The following is a 19,815-nucleotide window of genomic DNA, read 5'->3' on the forward strand; positions in this document are numbered from 1 at the left end:
TATATATACATACACATATTCATTATAGTTATTGTCGTAGGGTTGTCAGGCAATTATTCACTTGTGAATATGTGTTTGAGTAGTGAGAAATATACTACCTTCAGATAAATTTCAAACAAATAGCTTAGCAACAAATAAAAAAAACTAAAGCGTTAACATAACACTGCTCTTTAACTTTGCCTGGTATCCTCACTTCTTCAGATGCACCGCCATCTTTACTTCTCCAAAAAGAAAACTATTAAGATTCATAATGATCGTTATGAAGGACCTCGGGTGAAGGACAGTTAATACTGTAGTGGAACCTAAGAGGAATGCGGATGAGGAAGCTCAATGAAATGAGTATCACGCACTAACTGTTGATGTTCAGAGCACTTCAGTTTGCAGGGTAAATCCGATTTCGAAATTGCGGATCTTTGCCAAAATCTGATCAATTGTTGTCTGATATAAACCCTACAATCAGTCAATCAAACAATTTCTCGGAGTATTCTACAATTTTCGGAGTATTCCACAAATAAATTTCAGAGTAAACTACTAACAAACAGGTGAAACAGGGAAGCAACGAAACAAACGGATTACAGAAGAAAGCTAATAAGGGAAAAAGTCCTATAGTAAAAAATATAATGACTTACAACGTGGTAGAGATAATTTGATAAATGAACAATTTTACATTGCAATAGAAATTAATGAAATGGATTTATGAAAACTTGGCTATAAGGCCAAGCACTTTGGCGCTTTCAGTCATTCAGTGCTTGAGGTGAAATGAGGAAGTTGGAGTGGTTGGACAGCAAAATGGAAGCAAGGAAGTGGGAACAGAGGTCAAGTAAAAGGTCGAAAAGTGGGTGCAGTTAGGGATCGAAGGGACTCTGCAAGCAACCTTTAGTAACACTTTTAAACAAACTTCAGCAATGCTTACAGTGTACCATATGAAGTGCATTACCGGCACTACCCTCCTACAAGGTACAATAGAGGTTACGGCCCTCGTAGTGCTGCTGATATCAATCTAACAGTAATAGAATTAACTTGAATTATGTAGCAAATATTATCACCTATGTTGGTTTATGAAGCCTTGTTTACAATGCAAAGTTTTCTAGTAAATAATATAGGTATTTTTTTACGTAGTTATAATATATTCTGAGTCGAATACTCACTACCAAGTATAATATTCCCAAACTGCAATTAAAATCCCGTGTGACTTAATTTTGTGTGTTGTAAAGTACCTGGGATTGAAATAAAGGATATTATCATTATTATTATTATTATTATTATTATTATTGATCGTAGAATGTAGGTACGGTACAAACAAAGAACGGAATGTAATCACGACTGAATCAGCCGTTGGAACGGTGAAAGCTCTTAAAAGTCAGGAAAATAGAAACAGGATTTCTACAGAGCAAATGAGAAGACATATCCTGACAGGTGTTATCCAAAACCGCCTGGAACTAGCTTTATATATATATATATATATATATATATATATATATATATATATATATGTATATACATATACATATATATATATATATATATATATATATATATATATATATATATATATATATATATATATATATATATATATATATATATCAGATGCATCAGAACGAGAAACTCGAATATTTAGAAATTCAGAATAATATCATCGCAAACTGTTCATATTTTTTTTCTCTTGTAAAAGGTAACCACTGCTTGCTTCTTGATAATGCATTCTTTCTTTTCTGAGTAAACGAATGAATCATTTCCCTGACTAACGAGAGAGAAAAGGTTTTTCTCTGGAAATTCTGTAAAGGTTTTTTTTTTTTTAAATGTAGAAATAAGAACACTTTTGAAAGGTTCGGGTCACAGGCGTTTCCTGTAAAATACACCCTGCATATCAGGAGAGCTGATAATACACCCACGTATGCTTTTGTGTTACACCCAATTGCTTTGCTTTTGCTGTGGACATAAAATAAAGGGAGAATGTTTTAGAAATACATATATATATATATTTCTAAAACACACATATATATATATATATACGTATATATACATACATATATATATGTGTGTATGTATACACATACATATATATATATATACATACATATATAATTCTTTACTAAGAATCAGTAGGTGTTGATCTTCTGTTTCTTGGATTCCGCGGATGAGGTTGCAAGGCCATGCACTTTTCTACTCTGGTCGTGGCCTAAAGCAGCTTATTATATTTTGGCGCATAATCCATTGCCTATCTCATCCAAGAATTGAACCTAAGTTCAATTCAATTGTATCCCCTCACTAGGCTGGCAAGAAAGCTACAAATCCCTTCACAGGCGTGTTTACACACACAGACACACACACACACACACACACACATATATATATATATATATATATATATATATATCCTATGTATATACCAAATATATATATATTACAATCACATATTTTATGCATTTTGTTCTTTTTTGTCGTATCTTTGCTTTGCAATAGTTTGAAAGCTGTTCTTTTACACAACGTGTTATTTTATTTTATCATTTCGTATGATTCTTTTTTCCTTCCTGTCGCAGTTTTACATAATTTGTAGTTCTTCTTAAAAATTAACTATTATTTGTTCGCAACTTAATAAAAACCGAGGTTCTTTATATATTATCAGGTGAATAATATTTCCCTAAGATATCTTGTTTAAGTAATTTTTCTTTCTGCATCATATTTTAGACATGTAAGCAAGCCTTTTGTTCCCCCTCCAAAAAAAAAAAAATTAAAAAACGCACACAGACAATACAAAAAGTTTTCTTACGTGTTTTAAAATTTTGCATCATATTTTTGATACGTGAGCAAGCATTTTACCCCCCAAAAATAATAATAATAAAAAAAAACAACCACACATACATACACACAATAAAAAAAGAAATTTTGCATCATATTTTAGATATGTGAGCAATTATTTTACCCCCAAAAATAAGTTTAAAATACCCACACACACAATAAAAAATACATTTTGCATCAAATTTTAGATATGTGAGCAAGCATTTTGCCCCCCAAAAATAATTTAAAAAACCCACATACACAATAAAAAAAATTTTGCATCATATTTTAGATATGTGAGCGAATATTTTACCCTACAAAAGTAATAAAAAAAACCACACACACAATAAAAAAGATATTTTGCATTATATTTTAGATATATATGTGAGCAAATTTCCCCAAAAAAATTTAAAAACCCCCCCACACACACACTAAAAAAGAAATTTTGCATCACATTTTAGATATGTGAGCAAGCATTTTACCCAAAAATAATTTAAACCTCCCCACACAATAACAAAAGAAATTTTGCATCATTTTACCCTCAAAAATAATTTTAAAAACCCCACACACACACACACACATGAAAAAGATATTCTTATGCAATGCAAACACCGGCCATAGAGGAGGGCCGAGGATCAGCACCTATCCATCAGGGGCATCTGAAATCGTGACGAAGTAGCATCGGCATCACAAGATCTGATCGCCTTTACGACCCTCCCGAATACCCTTCGCGGGATGATGATAGCCTTAAACCCCACCCGGTGATGGATGATCCGATCCTCTTTCGAAAAAGCCTTGATGTTCGCTGGCGTTCGTACCTTTATGAGGTGAAAATACTAGTGTCTTCTGCTTATTCTTCTTCTTCTTGTTCAGCTTCATTTGATTTTGATTCTTCTGCGTTTTCTTCTACCTCTTCTGATTGTTCTTCTTTTGATTCTTCGTCTTCTTCTCCTTTTTCTCCTCCTTCTTTATCGTCTTCTTCTCCCCATGCCTCTTCTTCACATTCTTCTACTTCTTCACATTCTTCTTCTTCTTCTTCAACTTTTAATTCCTTCTTCCTCGTCTTCTTTTTCTCCTCCTTCTTCTTCTTCTTCATCGTCTTCTCCTCCTCATACCCCTTCTTCCCATTCTCCTTCTCCTTCTGCACATTCTTCTTCACATACTTCTTCACCATCTTCTTCTTTTTCTACTTCTTCTTCTTTTAATTCTTCTTCCTCGTCTTCTTTTTCTCCTCCTTCTTCTTCATCGTCTTCTTCTCCCTCTGCCTTTTCCTCACATTTTTCTTCTACTTCTTCACATTCTTATTCACATTCTTCTTCACCTTCTTCTTCTTCTTCTTCTGCCAGCGCCACACGGCCTCGAGACGCGTCGTCTCCTCATCTGTGAATTATAATTTTGATAATTCTGCCCTGATGGATTACGAGGACTTGGTAGGATCGTGCCATAATTTTGTTTATATTTATTGGCTGCTGAATTATAGTGTGAGGGATTAGAGCCCCATGAAAAGACGTAGTGATGGAGGAGGAGGAGGAAGGAGGAGGAGGAGGAGGAGGAGAGGAGGAGGAGGAGGAGGAGGAGGAGGGAGAGGGGACTGGGCAGGAGGAGTATAAAAGATGAGTGAAGAAAATGCTGCCATCTTCGAGTGATCTGTCAGGTGATGTAACGAATACAATCTGATTTTCCTTATTGTGTTTAGAGTTTTATTATTATTATTATTATTATTATTATTATTATTATTATTATTATTATTATTATTAAATGTTGCTGTTGTTGTTGTTGTTTTTTACATCATGCTCCAACTATACTGAAGTGTCAAGTACAGTTCTACAATCTGTTTTTTCTTATTGGGTTTATTATTATTATTATTATTATTATTATTATTATTATTATTATTATTATTATTATTATTATTATTATTATTATTGTGTTACATCAAGCTCCAACTATACTCAAGTGTCAAGTACAGTTCTACAATCTGTTTTTTCTTATTGCGTTTATTATTATTATTATTATTATTATTATTATTATTATTATTATTATTATTACTGTTGTTGTTGTTGTTGCTGTTTGTTACATCAAGCTCCAACTATACTCAAGTGTCAAGTACCGTTCTCTTGACAAGATCGCTAAACAATAGCCATATGTAAATTGTTTTCGCCCTTAATTCTCAAAAGCATTGGATAAGTGGTCCTATTTTTTTTTTTAAACTTACTCTGCTTTTGCCTACGATACAAAAATCAGGTGAATTTTGCTTACGTTGTCATTACATTATAGCCTGAAGAAAAAGCGATTGAACTGTCGTTACTCTCATTCTGTTCTAAGCTCTCTCTCTCTCTCTCTCTCTCTCAATATATAGGTATATAAAGTATATGTATTTGTGTGTTTATATATACATATATATATATATATATATATATATATATATATATATATATATATATATTTTTTTTTTTTTTTTGAGGGAGAGAGAGAAAGAAGAAGAAGAGAGAGAGAGAGAGAGAGAGAGAGAGAGAGAGATTTTAACGTAATACAATGAACTGAAAGAAGAATCTGAGAGAGAAATAGCTTCAGGGCAATACGATGAAATATTTGAGAGAGAGAGAGAGAGAGCGAGAAATTTATGTTAATACTATAAATTAAAGAGAAGAATCTGAAAGGCAGAATTTCATGCTAAAATGATGAATTAAAAATTAAGACGATGAATTAATTTATTTTGAGGCAATTCGATGAATTAATTTAGAGATGAGATTTTGACTTAGAGACGATGAGATTAAATTTTAAAGAGAATTAAATTAAATTAGAGAGAACAGGCTGGGCGGGACTATATCGGACAAGCGGTATGGGGGTAGTAAAGGCCCTTGCACCGGGGGCTTGTCGGCAGGGAGCTTGGGGTGGTTTGGAGGAGAGGGGCTGGGGTGTAGGGAGGGGGCAACTGAGAGACAGGCGTTGACGGTCCGGAAACAGGTAAGCCAGGGTGAGCCGGACGGGTGAGTGGCGTGCCAATGGCAGCGTCTCTGACACCCTGACAGCTCGCCCTCATCTCCCTCCCTCGCTGTATACAATTCCCGTCCTTGTCCTCAAGTTCCATTACACGAATGTCCCGGAGACAACGCCTCTCTCTCTCTCTCTCTCTCTCTCTCTCTCTCTCTCTCTCTCTCTCTGTCTTCTAATTCATTCATAGTATTACCATGATTTTTTTTTTCTTTTTTTTTTTTAAATTCATTCATCGTATCATCATTAAATTCTCTCTCTCTCTCTCTCTCTCTTTTCAGATTCATTCATCGTATCACCATTAAATTCACCCTCTCTCTCTTCAAATTCATTCATAGTTTTACCATTAAATTTTTTTCTCTTTAAAGCAATTCATCGTGCTACCCAAAAATTCTTTCTTTCTCAGATTCTTTTCTTTAAAGTAATTCATCCCATTTCCAGAAAATTCTCTCTCTCTCTCTCTCTCTCTCTCTCTCTCTCTCTCTCTCTCTCTCTCTCTCTCTCTCTCTCTCTCTCTCCAGCGGCGAGATGTTACTAAACAGAGAATAAGGAGTTGTGGCTAGTGGAGGAAGGCATAAGGCATCTTGGAATCTCTCTCTCTCTCTCTCTCTCTCTCTCTCTCTCTCTCTCTCTCTCTCTCTCTCTCTCTGAGGGGCGAGATGTTACAAGAAGGAGACTAAGGAGTTTTGGGTAGTGGGAGAAGACACAAGACATCTTGGACTCTCGATGTTGGTCCTGCAGATACGACTTACATATTTTAACAATATTATCCTATTTTAAAAGGAAAACTTTATTACCTCTCTCTTTTGCCTAATAACTTTAATTTGGGTTTTCGTAGTCATCTGTTTGACTGATGGAGAAAATTTAGTTTTCTTAGAAACAAGTTAAAACTATTCCAGAGTATAAAAAAAAATATAAGTCAAAATATATTAAATATTTAGTAAATCTACGTAACAGGATGTCCTACGATTTGAACCTTTTTATCCAGATGTGCTGGAATCATTTCTCCCTCGATATTTGAATTAGCAGCTAATTTAGGTGATTTAGTTGTTTATTCGCCGGGAAATGTAACACGTATTTTTCAATCAAATATGTGTTGTATTCTAATCTGTCGCCAGTAAAACATAATAATGTAACGGTAATTAAAACGTCATAAGTGTGATGCCTTCCTGACTACCTGAATATCTAAGAAAAAAATAGTTTACTTTAATAGTAATATTGGCACACCACAGTACAGGTTTTATTTAAAATGAATATTGTCCGCTAAATATGGATAAAAAAATACAAAACACGAATCAACATTCCGTAAAGAATTATGACAATATGAATACAGAAATGCATTTCAACTATTATCCTGAAGTTAACATTTTTGCATTTCAGATTTTTTTCTGATTTAATCCTTTATTCTAACGAAGAAAGCGTTCAATCATATCACATTCTTCAAGCAAAAAATAAACGGTTTTTGGTCATACGTAAGTGGCTTCTTTGTTCTGATTTGCGAAAATATTATTATTATTATTATTATTATTATTATTATTATTATTATTATTATTATTCGACGCATGGAGAAAACTCACGTTTGAAAGTATTCAGGATGAAAAGACGTTAAAGTCTTGGGCTTGAGATGAAGTGATAAGAATAACAACAGACTCTAAAGATTTTGCATTTGTTGAGCTGTTAGCAACTCAACAAAGTAATACTTGTTTAAATACTTGTTTGCCACAAACGACACAAAATGAACTCGAGGTAAGTCTTTTGGGTGTAGCTCAAACCTCCTTAACACAATGCCTCATTTCCAATACAATTTCTGAAGTCTGGAGGCGGCAGAACGCACCATTTCTGTGCAAACTTTGAAAATGATTTCTGACTGATCGTCAAGTTTATAATTCATCCTTTTAATGCATCTACTGGCAAACAGTAATCTTCGACATAGCAAACATACCAACGCCACTTATTCAACATAGAGAGGCTTTCATGATACATACAAAATCGCAAGTTGTAGTAGCCTACAGGACTGAAAATCTGTAAGTCCTCGTCTTCAGTCAAGAGAAATCCAGGACTTTAAGACTGAAAATCTCTAAGTCTTGCTTTCAGTCAAGACCAATCCAGGCCTTCAAGACTGGAAATCCCTCAGTGTCGTTTTCAGTCAAAAGAAATCTAGGCCTTTAGGACTGAAAATCTCTAAGTCCCGTTTTCAGTCAAGAGAAATGCAGGCCTAATTAAGTCTGAAAAACTCCAAGTCTTGTCTTCAGTCAAGAGAAATCTAGGACTTTAGGACTGAAAATCTCTGAGTACCGTTTTCAGTCAAGAGAAATCCAGGCCTTTAGGACTGAAAATCTCCAAGTCTTGTTTTCAGTCAAGAGAAATGCAGGCCTCTAGGTATGAAAATCTCTGTCTCGTTTTCAGTCAAGAGAAATCCAGGCCTGTAGGACTGAAACTCTCTAAGTCTCGGTTTCAGTCAAGAAGAAATCCATACCTTTAGCACTGAAAAGTAAAGTCAAGGGAAATCCACACCTTTAGGACTGGAAATCTCTAAGTCTTGTCTTCAGTCAAGGAAAATCCAGGCTTTTAGAACTGAAAAACTCTAAGTCTCTATTTCAGTCAAGAAACATCCAGGCCTTTAGGACTGGAAATCTCTAAGTCTTGTTTTCAGTCAAGAGCAATCCAGGCCTTTGAGACTGAAAATCTCTAAGTCTTGTCTTCGGTCAAGGAAAATCTAGGCCTGTAGGACTGAAAATCTCTACGTCTTGTCTTCAGTCAAGAGAAATCCAGGCCTTTAGGACTGGAAATCTCAAGTCTCGTTTCCAGTCAAGGAAAATCCAACAAGCCCAGTTTTCCGTACCTTCGAAAGGAGGAGGAGGAAACTCTCCAGAAATAACACACAAACAAAACACAGCCACTGCATATAGTTAATCTTCAGGAACCTCTCAGGCCACGGCTAAAAATGAAAGGGCAAGCGCCTTGACTATTGTGCGGCGTGGCTTGTGTTATTGTATGCAAATTTGACGTGGACGTGTAAATGCATTCCTGCGATCTCGTGTGACAAAACTTACCCTTGAGACACACTGCCCCTCCCCCCCTTTCACTGACGGTTTTTCCATATATGTATATGAATATGTATATGTATACATACATACACACATGTATGTATATATGCATACTATATATATCAATGTATATTTCTCACTAATTCTGGTATTAACAGTGGATTTTCATCTCGCGTCCAGGAGGATTTATCGTGTATTCATGGCATATATATATATATATATATATATATATATATATATATATATATATATATATATATATATGTATATATATACATAATGTACATATATATATACATATATATATCATATATATACATCATACACACACACACACACACACATATATATATATATATATATATATATATATATATATATATATATATATGTTGCAAATATCAAATTAGTGGGGAAATATACATTGATGTGTGTACAGTAAATAAAGGAAAGCACTTGGGAAGCATTTTTCCTTTCACCCTTATTCTGGTATTTACAGAATACATGTGCATGAATAATTTTCCCTCTGAATGTATATGCATTAACTTATGTCAAGAAAGTGTATAATTATAATGCGTTACGATATAATGGTATTTATAAAGTCACCAGCGTCAACCTCTAATGCATATGTGTGGTAAGAACATAAAACCAAATATTTGTCATAAAAATTCTTTATTGCTCAATGGATAGAGAATTCACTACTTAGAATAAACTAGACAAATATAGAAGTGAATCATTTAAAAGAACTTGATAACATTATCATAAAAATTTAATCTATTAAGAAATGCAAATAAACAATTCTTTACTTAAAGAGAGCCAACACAACTGTTCTGAAATTTACACTGAAAAAAAATATTACGCCTGAAAATAGAACATTGTTGTTTTTTTTCAAATGAAGCTTTTAATCTACATTATTAAAGAGTACAAAAATGAGTTTTGAAAATGATTCTGTATAACTGACGTTTCAATTATCACGAGCCTCACGTTAACATACTTTCAGCGGGATAAAAATTAAAACTTTAACCGGAAAATATAAACCACTATCACGAAGGGCTTGCAAACAGGCATTAATCTTCTATTTGTTTGTTTATATATATATATATATATATATATATATATATATATATATATATATATATATATATATGTATATATATATATATATATATATATATATATATATATATAAACATACATATATATATATACACACATATATATATATATATATATATATATATATATATATATATATATATATATATATGTATATATATATATATATAGAAGAGAGAGAGAGAGAGAGAGAGAGAGATATTAGAGAGAGAATATAAATTATAAACATACATACATGTAAATATATATGTGTATATATATATATATATATATATATATGTATATATGCACGTATGTATGTGTCTGTGTGTATGATGTACGTATGTATCTACGTACATATAAACGCACGTACCATTCCACGAACTACCGAGAGTGCTGTAGTTTTGTAGACACTTTTCTCAAAAGAAGCGACAGGCAGCTAGCTAGCTCTCTACACCTTCACATCTGCGCTACCTGTTCCGTCATTAGAGAGAAAATACCTGGCAGGTGAGATGAATCACATCTGCTGTTTAGAGGCGACTGCTTAATGACAGAGCAGAAACGTCACAATTACGGTACCTGTATCATACGGCAACACGACAGTTTCCTATACGCAAAGGACAAAGGGGGGGAAACACAGAAATAGATTATAGTTTATCAAATAACAACATGTCATTACAGAGAAAAAATTCTGTCTCAGCTTCCCGTTGTTGCGGCCTGCGTTACGTCACGTATTTTACCGTGCTTCCTTCATTACAAACACTGGCATTTAGGAACGCTGTTATTCTATTACGGGGATTGTGGCAGCACAAAGGGATTTGAAGGATGTCGCTGCTGCTGCTGCTGTGTGAATGGAACCGTCATTATTTGTTTAAGAACACTTATCTTTTTTAATCTGCGGCATTTGCGTGAGTAAGCAGAACGACAGACAGACAGACAGACACATATATATGTACAGTATATATACATATACATCTCTATATATATACATACATATATATATATATATATATATATATATATATATATATATATATATATATATATATATATATATATATATACATACATACATACATGTACATATATACAGTATATATAAATATATATACAACTCGATAAATGAACAGTTGAATGTAATGATTCACAAACAACAGCTCACGATTGTGCCTTTGTGAGGAGTAAGTAAACTCTTCTTAAATCCTGGATTATTAAAATAAATAACACCGAAAGAAACGAAACGACTTCCCTCTCCTCGTGAGTTGGTTCGGTAAAATGCTTTTCCCAGACGAATACCAACGACCAGTGACCTAACGCAGCCACAAATTACCAGACCCAGTAATTTCTGAGCCCTTAAATGCACTTGGAAATGCCTGGCTTCTTCCTAATGAAGCTCCTCAGTTCGGAAATTTCTCGTACTTGTTAAAATAAGACATGTGGCTCGGAAACCTTTCATAGAATTCGCTTCGAAAGAGGATGGTTCTGTAATGCTCTTGACTATACTGGTGAAACCTGTGTCACAGAGGCGCCATATGTTTCCTTGCTGAAGGTTGTGGCTAAGAAATGTCCAGGATGGACATAATTAAGGAATGGGTCTTATAGAAATCATAAATTTCAGAGTTAAAGGAAATGTCTTAGGAATGGCCTGATTCCTCTTGTTCAATTAACACTCGCTCATTCGCTCCACTGACTGTACTCGAAGGAACAGTGAAACTGTTCTGAATCAACATGAAATATAATCCATGGTTTACATCAGCCGCGGGCCTTTAAGAAGCCTCTGCCTACCTTACAAGAGTGTAATTGCTCTAGACCAGAAAGAAAAACAATACAAGGGACTACAAGAAGCTTTCGCTAACATTAAAACGGTTACGTTGCTCTGGATCATCAAGAAATATCACTTACAATCTTCATTAGTTGTTGGTCTATAAGAAGACTTAAACCTTGAACATTGCAACTGATATGGACCGGCAAGAAATGTCACTCAGAAGCCTACCAGAACCCTCCACCAACCTTTCAACAGTGCAACTACTTAGGACCAGCAAGAAATATGACTCACAGGCTCACAGAAGCTTCCACCAACTTTTTAGCAGTTTAACTGCCTCCACATACCTGGAGACAGTGCAACTGCTCCAGATCAGGAACAAAAATCACCCACTCTTTCTAAAGGTCGTGGTAGTACAAGAAGCTCTGCCAACCTTAGAACATCGAAATTGCACCAGACAATCAAGAAATATTATCCATGCTTTCCTGTAGCCGTGGGCCTACAGAAGCCTCCACAAACCTTGCGATTGCGCAAATGCTCTAGACTAGCGAGATGCTTCTAGCTTCCTTGGTTGTTCAAATGGATGCTGTCTGGATTGTTTATGTGGCTTCCCCGCAGGCTTCTCTTCTTTCTGGCTGACCCCAACTTCTCCCGATTTCAGAAAGTTAGCTTAAATTCATGATCTAAGACTATTTTGAGTCATTTCCATGAAGGTCTTGCCCTGGGATTAATATGAGATTTCTAGTGCTGACCTAAACATGGGGATTCCTTACTACTGATTATGAATAAGAAAAATGTTTCAATCTTTTTAAATGAGCCCTTACCTGATGAAGTTCTCTGGCTTGGACGTTAACTTGCCCTTTCAGATTATGAGATCGAAAACGGGTGCTCTGAAAGAAAAGAAAAATAATAAACTCATACATGGTAATCATAAAAGCGAGTTACTCGTCAGCAACAGAGCCTTGAACAAACCGGGTCCAAGAGACACTGGTATTCCAGAACAGAAAACATTGAAAAATAAGTAATAAAACTACTGAATCTGAAGGTAGGGGCATGCTACAAGGTACGATCTGAAACTTTCCGCGAGAAACCTGTGTAAACCAGTAAAAAATTGAATCCACTTTGAATCTTGTATGATCTTTTATCCATCGTTTGCGGCCTCACGATGATATTCCTAGCGACCTGCGCCAGAGCAAAGGACGAGTCATTCTAGAATTAGGTGTTTCTCTAATGCCAAATACGTTCAGGAAAATTTTTTTTTTTAGTAACTACGCTTTGAAAAACATCTTTAATATATGACTGATTTGGTTCTAAGTCGCATAAAGTGTTATCCGAGTGCTTGCCAATGAGGGTCATTCGTGCGTGTGGTTTATTTCTAAGACGGTTATTGAAAACAGGATTCTAATTTTTACTCAAAAATAAAACATTTTTTTAAGATTGCAATTTTTTTTTCTAAGAGTATTTCATGCCTCCCAATAAGCACTTGATTTTCAGTGAAACTTCTGACCATTTATTTGGTGAAATATGATTGACTTCCAGTGAATATATATGTATGTGTATATTTTTTAGGGATTTTTTATGTTTCTGGACTTCGTACTTGAATACTCAGTTCAGATTTCAACAGCAAGAGCGCAAGATCAAAGAAACGATTCTGACTGAATCATGGCCTTTACTTTCATGTTACCCTCTTTGAGTCGGCTGTCTTTTACCGCTGCTGATGATGGCCACTTTATTTACCACTTTGGGAATCACGTAGTTTTTCCGTGTCACGTTTAATGCCCTCAATTAAGTTATCATCACATCCTCTCATTCTTTCGCCTACTCGGGCGTCTTTGTGACCCATTCCCTCTCATATCGGACGCCTCCTAAGACTTGGTGCAACTTTCAGTAACATTTGCTCCAAGGGTCTTATTATTGGGATTCATAACAAACTCGTAGGGATTTTTTTTTTTTTTACCATTTTCACCTAAGTTTTGACCTTAACTTACTTTTAATACCTCAGTTCTGGTCGGTCTTCAAGCCAGTGTGAGCCGGGTGGGGAGGAAGGGAGGGAGGGAGGGGGAGGGGAGTAGGGGAGGGGAGGAGAGGGGAGGGGAAGGGAGTAGGGGAGGAAGGGGAGTAGGGGAGGAAGGAGGTAGGGAGGTGGGAAGGGAGGTGGGGAGGGAAGGGGGTAGGGAACGGAAGGGTGGGGAAGTAGGGAGGGGAGGAAAGGGAAGGGAAGGAAGTAGGGGAGGTGGGGTTAGAATTCGGAATTATTTTGTCTCTACCTAAATAACAAGTGGTTAACTTACCTAAATTCTTGCCATATTTTCCTCTTCGTTTGATATCAGGTTTATGGTACAATTGGACAACAATAAAATGAAACAGCTGACATCCCCTAGCAGGTAATTGTACAACCTGCTTGAGCCGTCTTTTAAATAAGACACAAGATGAAGTTCCGCTATTTGCTGTCGCTCTGCCTAGCATTTTGCAAGCATTGCCTCTTCACGTTGAGATTAAGTTTCGGCTTAATGCTATTTATATTCAAATACTGGGAATGCGATAAGTTTATTGTATTTTTATTCCATTTTTCCCTTTTATTTTCAAACGCACATTTTGTTCCAACCCTGAGTTCTTTGAAGTTTATCTAATGCATTTTCTTCCATTTTTCCCCCCTATTACTTTCTGGTGCATATCTTCTTCCAACCAGAATTCTGATAAGTTTAATGAGTTTTCTTCCATTTCCAGTTTTCTGTAAAAGAAAACTGCTGTGCCGGCTTTGTCTGTCCGTCCGCACTTGTACTGTCCGCCCTTAGATTTTAAAAACTATTGAGGCTAGAGGGCTGGAAATTGGCATATTGATCGTCCACCCTCCAGTCATCAAACATACCAAATTGCAGCCCTCTAGCCTCAGTGGTTTTCTTTTTATTTGAGGTTAAAGCTGTCTGTAATCGTACTTCTGGCACCACTATAGGTACCAACAACAAAGGCCATCACCGTGGCCGAGTTTCATGGGCCGCGGCTAAGAATTTCATGGGTAGTGGCTGAGGCCACCACCGGACCGTGACTGATTTCATGGGCCGCGGTTAAGAGTTTCATGAGCCGTGGCTGAAAATTTCATACAACATTATACGCCATACAGAAAACTCGATTGCGCCGAAGAAACTTCGACGCATTTTTTACTTGTTCCATATTACTTTCAAATGCACAATTTGCACCAAAATGTCGTATATACACTGCAGTCTTTTATAAACTGTACCAAGACGAAGATGTCTCATTATTATTCCTAAATTCTTCTAACGTTACTAATGACTTCACTATCATACTACAAACACACTTCCCTGTGCTTTGAGCAATTGTGAGCGTGTATCGTTTTCCATGTGTACTTTATACGAAGAAAAATAATCTTCAAATTCTTTGTTATTCTACGACTTGAGTCGTACGTGAAACAGGAGCTTACCACATGATTTTATGCTTACGCAATTTATTTTCGGCTCTATTATATAAATAAAAACGCGTAGATTTAAAAGATGTGAATAATAATCACTTTGCAACACAGAAGGAAACAGGCGCGTCAATTACAAGCTTTCCATTCTGCTCGTAATGGCAGATTTTTCCCAAATGAGAGAAATACTTCTGAAGAATTCTTCGGAATGCAACACTGTCAGCCTTTCTCCTTGTCTCTTAACGACTTAACCTTTCGAGTTAAGTGACTCAGCCGGGTGTTGTGTGTCCAACTGTGGATGAGCCAAGAACTATCTTAGGGATTATTTTATGTTAAGGAATAAAGAAATTCTCGCGGCTAGAGTTTTAATTTAAAATACCTTCTTTTGTTGTTTTTTCAAAGCACGGTAAATGAGGGCAACAGTAGTACTCAACAGCAACGATGTATATATTTAATGAATTAGTGGCTTCACGATTGTGGAGGGTAGATTTAGAACGAGCATATGCATACACACACACACACACACACACATATATATATATATATATATATATATATATATATATATATAAAATTATAGCTTCATGATTATGGAGGATAAATTTAGAACGAGCATATATATATATATATATATATATATATATATATATATATATATATATATATATATATATATATATATTTATATATATATATATATATATATATATATATATATATATATATATATATATATAATATATTATGCTATACACACACATATATATAGATATGTAAATTAGCCTTCTCTTCTTAATTGATTTTTGTAATATTAGAGAAAATCTCAACAGAAATTCAAATCTGTTACTCCATAATCGACCTATGCACATCTCTGCTTTCAAAACCAATTTAAAAACGAATTAAACACACTGTTAGGAAAAGTTCCTTGATTAACGCCTGGAAGGAACAATCACCAACAACAATCAGTAATGCTTAGGTACGTTTTATAAATAACTATCGACTCGATACAGAACCATTCAAAAGTGGCCGAGCATTCAAGCGTTTACTCTCATTATTTCTTAACCTTTTTTGAAGATGCTTTGCTGAGCAAAAGGATTTGCTTTTAAAAAATGATTTCAATGAGGACTTAATCCATGTGGCTTGTGTGAAACAGAGGAATAAGCGCGTGAATGAGGGGACGATGATGAAACAAAAAGTTATCTATTTTCAAAAAAGTTTTCTTTCTTCATTTACCTTATTTCGTAACAGAAACCAATAATTTCCTTAAAACAGTTATATGTTAAACAGCTGAACAGTTTGAGGGAAGTATTGCTTTCCGTTATCAAATTCTTAAACTGTTTTAACATTTAACAGTTTTGAGGGAAGTATTGGAACTTCAGAAGTTCAAGCGAAGATGCAATGCATTACTACCCTAATACAATTCTCCTTGCATTTTAATACATTTCTATCTATTCATTAATTTATTAATTTATTTTTTCTTTTATAATAAGTGAGATGTCTTCTCTCTGTAATTCCCTCTACCTTCTCTTACTTCCTAATGAACACCATATTCTTTGGAAACTTGAATTTCAAGTCAATGGCCCCTGTGGGTTTGTTCCATATGAACAAGTTTCATCTTCTGAATATAATAATAATAATAATAATAATAATAATAATAATAATAATAATAATAATAATAATAATAATAATTAACAGCTTTGAGGGAGGTGTTGCTTTCTATTATGAAAGCAATACTTACATGTGAAGTGTTAAAACTCTTTACTGTGTCACTTGCTAATAATTGATGTATTATAGGTACTGGCAGACTGTAACACCAATACGATTAATTATTAAAGAACAGATTATCAATTATATGATACTTATTGGTGATTTCAACGCCAATGCTCATTTTAAGAGAGTAGGAGACGCAAACACTTCTATTCTTTATTTTGTATCTAACCTGCTGAACGACAGTTAACCTTCCCTCGTTCAGTTAAGAACAATGTCAGCTGGTTATTTTACGTTTTCTTTGTTCACTTCAGTTACCCAGTATTTTCAGAGCTTGGGTCGGTAATTATGATATTTATAATAGTTCCCCGTTAACGTTGTCTTCGAGTCATCTAATTAGAAAAGTATAGTTATTGAACGCGATAATTATTATCAATACCAATTTTAAGCGGAATAAAATTGTAGAATATAATAAAACATAAGTTCTTTTATAAAGGATAAACTTCTTGAAAAGGAATTGTGGGTAAAAAAAAAATTATTTTTATAACATTTTGAGTTCTTCATTGGAAGGGTGGGTAGAGCTTTCGGCTCGCACGCTGTTGGCCCAGCGTTCGACTCTCCGAGCGGCCAATGAAGAATTAGAGGAATTTATTCCTGGTGATAGAAATACATTTCTCGTCATAATGTGGTTCGGATTCCACAATAAGCTGTAGGTCCCGTTGCTAGGTAACCAGTTGGTTCTTAGCCACGTAAAAATAAATCGAATCCTTCGGGCCAGCCCTAGGAGAGCTGTTAACCAGCTCAGTGGTCTGGTTAAACTAAGATATACTTAACTTTATAACATTTTGACTTTAAACACCAAATACAGAAAAACAAGCTATGAAATCACTGGTAATTTTTTTTTATTACTTAAAATGTAAACTCACTGACTCAGCAAAGACGCACTTGGCTGAGTTGATGGCGGGGATCGAATCCAGTTGACTCAGCCTGCTCGGGAGTCAAAGGGTGGGGTGGGGGGAGATAGGGGTGGGCAACCCTACTATCCTATAACCTGTAAAAAACTTAGGTAATATACGAGAGGGTAGGGTCTCCGGACTGGACGACGGTAATTTAATCGAGGAGTTTGATACCCATGGACTATTGTTGTTACACAGAAAGCATTAAAACATAATGATGGTCTGCACATTGTGTCTTTTAATTATTAATATTATTTTTAATCATGTAAGAACATTTACAAAATGACCAATAGGCTAACTTTAGAAGTACCCTCAGAGTCAAAAAATGGAAAAAAAATTGAAGATTGAAGGCAATAACAAATCACAACTCAAGATAAAGACAAGAGATAATGAGATAATAAGAAAAATACAAATATAAACCTTGTTGCGTCTCCCGCTTACTTAACTGAATTGATTAATCAATAATTGTTTTACAGAATTCTTTTTACTGATATTTTTCTCTGTTTATTCCACACAGGAAACTTCTCTATGAGATGCCGGAGACGAGGAGGGTAGGGGAGACATCCACCCTCCTCCTGCGAACCTGTTTGTCCGCCCCGGGTGGGGGCGGGGTAGGTAGGGGGTCGGGAGGGTAGGGGAGACATCCACCCTCCTCATGCGAACCTGTTTGTCCGCCCCGGGTGGGGGCGGGGTAGGTAGGGGATCGGGAGGGTAGGGGAGACAGTAGCCCCGGGTTCCAGCGCACGTAGCGTCCGCCAACAAATTCGTGTTCAATAAGATTGAACAAGCTATAAAATTTAAAGCATATCCCGATAAAATCAAACAAAATTGAGACCCCCTTCGATAACTGCGCGCATGAATCAGCATCAGATAAGCACCAGACAAAAAAAAACCAGTCATTAGTAAATCTCAAGATTAAGGATGACTGTGAAAGGAAAATTCAGAAGCAACGTTCGTATTTAATTTGAGAGAGATTAAGAGACCTATTCGTCAACTGGAGGCCGGTTTTAAGATTCGATAAGATTCGTTTTTGCTATCTGAAAATAAATGTAAAATTTGTCTTGACTTTGTGTTTATTTTTTGGTTTCTTTTTTAGTTTTGCTTTGTGAGAGGTGATTAAAATCACTTATGATGGACTCAGCAATGACATCAATCTTAGAAAGGGATCTGGGAGTTACAATGAGTTAATGTAATTGTAGGCCTATATCTCTGTTTTCTCAAATGTACTTAATTATTAAGTGTTAAGGTGCGCCTACACTACGGTAAAACACTTTCCAAACACAAGTCGGTAAATTGTCTCTTACATGTCAAGAACAGGTTGACAATAAGTCAACGACAGTTAGTGGAGAACGAATATTTGGCCCATACTGGATAATCGTAAGAAGCACTGGTTAGAACTACCAAAAGTCATCAACTTCTTTCCAATATGTTTTTGATGTCTGTGTGATAAGGCACCAACGGGTGTTTATGACATGTTTTACTGAAGTTTAGACGGACCCTTAAAGCAGTTAGTATCTTTCATTCAAAGACATACTGTATTATGATATTACAACTCCAGAATTACTTCGATTACTAATTCAAATTATATATCTTTGGGGTTATCAGATTATGGATGTTTCGGAAAACATTAAATATAAAAAAATGCTGTTTTAACGTTGAACTTTGCGATGATATTGAATTATACAACTTAACAACTCAGCAAAGGCAAAATAATTTTTTTTATAACAAATAAAGCATTAAATAGTTGCATGCGTTTACAGCATTTAGATTCTGTGCAGCCAAACTCGAAAAATTAACTCCACGATAGTTTTCTTTCAGTGCAAAACACAAAAAGTTAAAAATCCGACTATATTCCGGCTAACTTTTATATTACAAGTAAAACAACGATGTACTCAGGTTTCCGCTAACAATTCACGTTATAATAATAATCCTAAAGATACTGATAGTAAAACTCGCCCCAAATTCCCAACCTGATCTGAAACCGACAAGAAAACTGTAGACTTAACAACTCTCCGTGAATTACGAGACCGCCCACGACAGTTTAATACTCAC

At 35.3% G+C, this 19,815-nt stretch overlaps 1 long non-coding RNA gene across 1 annotated transcript in view; it reads right to left on the reverse strand.

Annotated features, from left to right (window-relative positions):
- Positions 1-19,815, reverse strand: part of LOC136849832 (uncharacterized) — a 449,295-nt gene that overhangs the window by 150,336 nt on the left and 279,144 nt on the right. The window contains exon 5 of the long non-coding RNA XR_010856438.1: positions 12,501-12,566. This is a non-coding gene — a long non-coding RNA (uncharacterized lncRNA). The remainder of the gene's footprint in view (positions 1-12,500; positions 12,567-19,815) is intronic.

The sequence above is a fragment of the Macrobrachium rosenbergii genome, chromosome 21, assembly GCF_040412425.1.
Source record: "Macrobrachium rosenbergii isolate ZJJX-2024 chromosome 21, ASM4041242v1, whole genome shotgun sequence".
Lineage (NCBI taxonomy): Eukaryota > Metazoa > Arthropoda > Malacostraca > Decapoda > Palaemonidae > Macrobrachium > Macrobrachium rosenbergii.